Genomic DNA, 6,044 nt, shown 5'->3' with positions numbered 1-6,044 from the left:
TCTTCATGGTGCTGTTATAAGATGGTATCCTGTTTTCTTGTTTATATGCTCATTTTGTTTGTTGTTGCTATTGTTTAAAACCTTTAGATGCAACCAATGTATATCTGAGCTTCAATATGTTTATATAGTATAAACTTGTACTGTGCATGAACCAGTTGAATCTTATGTACTACTTTCATTTGTTGTCTTATTATTAATTTAAATCTGTAAATAATTGCTTATGGTGATGTGATGCAGAGCTAAGTATTCTTTTTTGACTGCGAACAGTAGATCACAAATCCCAGATTAATATTAAATGAACCAAGTTTTTAAATAAATTTTAAACTTGCAAATTCAAAAAATAAAGCAGTCAGTGTAGAATAGGGTATATTTCTTTGAAGAAAAATCACTTATGGGTATCCCGTGGCTAAGAAGTATCTTTTTGGCCCACAGTTAAATATGCCTATATAAAGTTTAGAAGATTATAAATAGGCATTCCATAGATGACTGGGTATTCCTTGAAATCTGCCTATATTTGAAGATGTATGTTAAAATAAAACATGTTAGTTTTATCAGTTAGGATACAGGTTAAACTGTAAAAAAGAAACTCTTAAAAGAGTGGCTCAACCAAGACAGACATTTATTTCCCTCTCCTAAAACAATCTAGAAGCAGACATCCATTGACTAGAACTCAGCCCATGCCCCCATCTTGTTCTCGGGGAGGCTGGGAGTGTTAGGTAGAAAGCCTTGTGCCAACAAAAACTGTACATCACTGGGCTTCTGCTATCGGGTGACAAAGTAGCCATCTATCACACACGTGTTGCCTCACTTAATCCTCAGAGCAACCCTGTAAGAGAGGTATAATTATCTTTCTCTTGTAAAGGGAAGAAACCTTTAGCTTAGAGGGTTTCAATAATGTAACCAAAGTTCATTAACCTAAAAAGTAGGAGAGCCATATTCAAGTCCAGGTCTGGTTTAAGGAGATTAAATCTTTGGTATAGAATGAAAATGTGAGCTTCTTACTGTGGTTTTAAAATATATGCAATTGAGTGATGATTGAATATTATCCATTGTGTTACCTGTTAACACATATTTACATGTAAATGAGTGTAAATTTGTTGCAACATGAATAAGAAACCACTTTTGTACTTTTAACGAATCTTCTTCCTAAAAACAAATCAAAAAAAAAAAAAACACTTTTGAACGGATTAAAGAAACTAAAATATATAACAGGTAGGTTATGATGAAAGCAAAGACAAATTTAAATCAGTGGCTCAGCACATTTTCAAAAAATCCAGTGGACTGAGGAATGTAGTTCATTGGAGCCCAAAACTATTTGACAATTTGATATTATCTAAATCTGGAGCTCATTTAAAACAATTGACAGGCTGCCTCAAGAAACAGTGATGCCTCCCTCTCTCTTTCTCATTCACACACACACACACACACACACACACACACACACACACACTTCATTTGCTGAAGCAGGGGAAAACTGATTTAGTAATTATTAATGATATAAAAAGGGTTCTCCAAGCTGCAAGAGGCTGAATTAAATGATTTTTACAGAACCTTTCAAACTTTCTATGATTATGATTTCATAGCCCCCCACTTACCCTGCAAATAAAAAGCTTGTGTTAACTGTAACTAACTTATTAACTCTTAAAAAGGCAAAATGATTACTTAGAAGCTATCATTGATTTAATAGAATCAATAAAATTCCTTGAAGAGCTGGTACCTGGAAACTGTAAAATATATCTTTGAGAGAGAGTGAGGACAGAAAAAAAATTTAACTCATTTTTAAAAAAATTTACACTAGTATCTCTATTTCATGAATAAGAATGCTTTTGATTTTTATAAATGGAAATATATTTTGTAGTTTTCTGTTTAATTTTTGTGTTGTTCTCTCAGAAGACATTAAAAAAATCTTTAGAATGTAAAACATATAATTCATTTTTAGTGAACCTTCTAACTTATCTGCATGTATTTACTAAACAGCCATGTTTTAGAAATTATTGCTAACAAATTTGTTTTAAATACTATGGTCAGGGAATGTGTAATATAATATTTTTGTATACTTAACTGCCAAAAATGCTGGACAAAGGGGAACTGAAGTTTTCAGCATATCTTCAAAATGTCGATAAGCAAAGTTATTGCTTTTATATAGCACAAACCTTTTTTCAGGTAATAAAAAAGAATAATTTATTGTGAAATAATGATTCATTTTATAAATGTAAAATTATTTTTATAAATTTCATTGTTGAAAATCAAAAATTACTAGTTTTTTTAATGTTAAATTATAGTGAGATTAAAATATTTCTAAACTGTGATACCATATTGTTTCACTGAACTTTCTGAATAAAAATTGAGAAAAAAAAAAAAAAACCTAAAATGTGGTCCTTCCTTAGGGTTCAAAAATGATTTCATAATTTTAGAGATACTGATGGTGTCTTTTATATTGTCACTTAAATTTACATAGAGTGTGCAAAATACTGGTCTTTAGAGGCAAGAGCAAAATTAATTAGCACATCTTCAAATAATTGTAGAGTGGGACACTGATTGAAGGAAGAGCCTCATATTTGCACTTTAATTATGTAGTTTTGCTTGAAAGTTTTGTCCCAATAATTAAAACAGATGCCCTAGGCTGACTTAAACACTGTACATAAATTTGGCATGTAAATTTTTTATTTTTTTATTTCGGTATGCGGGCCTCTCACTGTTGTGGCCTCTCCCGTTGCGGAGCGTAGCCTCCGGACGCGCAGGCTAAGCGGCCATGGCTCACGGGCCCAGCCGCTTCGCGGCATGTGGGATCTTCCCGGACCGGGGCACGAACCTGTGTCCCCCGTATCGGCAGGCGGACTCTCAACCACTGCACCACCAGGGAAGCCCTGGCATGTAAATTTTTAACCTAAATGTTTTAATTCCTGGTATCCTTCGTTCACATTTAAAGCTTCTTTGTACCATTTCTTATATTATTAAACCAGTGATTTTATTTTTATAGAATTCTACTAGGTTTTATTTTATTTTCACTCTTATCAGGGTAACATGTATACATCATTTAAAACACAAATTATACTTAAGGTGTAAAATGAAAACCTGCCATCTTCCATCCCATCACTCGCCTGCTCTGCATGTACTGCTCTTTAGTAACTTTATTCAATTATTGCAGCTATTTTCGCTGATATTTTTCCCCAAGATTTGAAAGCACATGTTTTTTTTAATCATATTTTGCACTTTTTTTTCATTTTTAGAGTTTCTTTGTATACAGACACTTCATCCTCACCACATTCTCCCAATTTCTTAAAAAAAATCAATATTTTTACTTAGTAGTCACAATTTAAATAATTTTCAAACCATCATTTAAAATATGAAACAGGTAATTTTTATATCTCTGTGGAGCATAGAAGATATATACCCTAATCTTATAGCAGAAGTAAGAATAGTCCTAGCTCCAGTTCACAGAATGAATGTGACTTAGAAAAAAGAAAACACATCAAATATATTAATAGTGAAGTTTATCATAACCCCATGTTTGATTGTGACATGACATCCATTTCAGCTTGATTATTTGAGATGATTTTTTTTAGCTTATGTCTCTTCTTTCCCTCCAATCCCACTGAATTGCGCAGAGAAACACTTCTCAAAAATAAGAAAAAGCTATACAGGTACTGAAACTTTAAAAAATTTTTTTCTTGAAAAATAGGGGGTGATGACATCAGAGTAAAGGAAATGTAGACCAGTCTATGATTAAGCACAGGCATAATGGTGCTTCTGGGAAAGTAATGTGAAATTCTGCAAATAGAGACCTCAGAATCTTCAATGATTTAACACTAGAGGCTGAGACCAAGGAAGAGCATGCAGTAGTCAATGAAGGTCAAATCAAAGAACATAAGGGGCTATGGCAGTGACCCAGTATAGAGGGCCCCTAGTGAGATTCATCTGATTTCCCTTGAGGCAGAAATGTTGATCAATGAAGGAGGGTCAGGGCCACAGCAATTTCCAAGTGAGAGGAGTTGCATTCAGTCACAGAAAGGATGGAGAAATCTTAACTTCAGAGTACTATAATAGTCGGGCAGACAGAGAAGGTTTAAGCCATGCCCACGATTTAGTCAAAAGTGTAAGCACAGTTCCCAGAGAGGTTAAATTCTCAAATGAGGCAAGTCAGCTACACCAGGGTAAGGGCCCTGACTGGGAAAAATGGGACCTTGAAATTGAGATAGGAACTTCTATAGAAAATTTTGAATTCCCAAATATTCTGGAACTCTTTGCAGAAATGCCTTACTCTTGCTGTTAAGGGTAAGAATCTAGGGCTTCCCTGGTGGCGCAGTGGTTGAGAGTCCACCTGCCGATGCAGGGGACACGGGTTCGTGCCCCGGTCCGGGAAGATGCCACATGCCGCGGAGCGGCTGGGCCTGTGAACCATGGCCGCTGAGCCTGCGTGTCCGGAGCCTGGGCTCCGCAACGGGAGAAGCCACAACAGTGAGAGGTCCACGTACCGCAAAAAAAAAAGAGAGTAAGACTCTTTCTGGTAAGGAGAACTCACTGCTTGAGGACAAGCAAAGGCCTTTTCTTCAGACAAGACATATGCCCCTCAGGACATATCCCCTCCTCCTCTCCTGTTGACTAAACCAATATTGAGGGTTAAGTCACAACATTGCCGGGTCTTGGAAATGCTAGGCTTGCTGAGAGAATAAGGGGGAATTATATCTCCAACATAATGAGATATAATGCCAGCAGTTAGGAAGTTGGTTCTGTTAGAACTGGATTCCAGGGAGTAGGATCCAGGAGGGACATAACAAAAAGCTGAATAAGGGAGATTATATTAATATGGAAACAACCTACTAGGATACAAAGTTTAGCCTCCTGGCAAGAACCCTAAAATCATGGCGGCTGAGTGGTGATGCAGACAAGCACAAGCATTTTAATGAGCACCAAGTTTACAGTAGTACCTAAAGGGGCTTGATCTGCAAAGAGCTATGGAGATGGTGGCTAGACCCAAAGAGACCATAGCGGTAACAAGATAAATAGCCAACAAGGGTATTTTTCAATCTATGCAACCAAAAAGAAAGAATGAAGGAACAGAGGAAGGCAGGGTGAGAGGGAGGGAGGGAGGGAGGGAGGGAAGGAAAGAAAGAAGAAGGAAAGGAGAGAAGGAAGAGAAAAATGAGACAGAAAGAAGGAGGAAGGAAGGAAGAAACAAGGATGATGAGCTGAGGGTTGCCAAACAAAATTTTTAAATTGCAGTATCTTGCCAAGTTCCCAGACTTAGGTCTATTTTCTAACCCAGAATTCATTGACTGAAAAAGAGCCCCCAGGACAGACAGGCCCTATATCTCTATAGCAGGTATATATTTTAAGGATTCCCCCAGTCCTTTTCCAAACAGACCTATGGCCATTTACTCAGATAAACATTCCCTGGAGGAAGGAAAATAAACATTTTGGAATTGTTGCAAGAGGTTCTTGCTTGACACTGATACCTGGAAACCTGAAGCATCTTCATGGACCCCTGTTAGAATGGTAGCATAAGGAAGCTGGATAATAAATAGAGCCATGGCCTAGGATCGGCCCACAATGAGTGTGGTGGATTTGTTTCAAAATAACTAACTGAAATTATGTTACAAAAATTCCTTTCCCTGAATTTCTGGGTTAGTTCAGGCCACAAGAGAAAATTTGTTTGTGTGAATTGGGAAAGCGTAAGTGAAGCAGCAGCCATGTCCTTCTATGCTCAGAAGATTAGTACGAGGTACCAGGTGCATTTGCAGCTCATACATCTGTCACTTAATCGCTGGCTGCCCTTGTTTGTGTGGGGAAGTAGTCATGTTCACTTCCCTCAGTTCTGGCTGATTTTGCTGCCATTGTTTCTCTGACTCCCAGGCCATGAGCAAGGTTAGCTCCTTGAGAAATGACACGAGATCCTCAGGCACGTCATTCACTTGATAGCAGTTGGATTCTTAGAGGCAAGGAGTCATCAGTAAGAGTTCTGATGTGCCCTTGTGGATTCCAACTCATCTTCACACACTCCAGTCTGTCCTTGCTTTTACCCATTATGTCCATATTTCCTTTCC

This window comes from Stenella coeruleoalba (assembly GCF_951394435.1).
Source record: "Stenella coeruleoalba genome assembly, chromosome: 17".
NCBI classification, from domain to species: domain Eukaryota; kingdom Metazoa; phylum Chordata; class Mammalia; order Artiodactyla; family Delphinidae; genus Stenella; species Stenella coeruleoalba.
The sequence above is the reverse complement of the archived record's forward strand: the minus strand, read 5'-3'. Positions refer to the sequence as shown.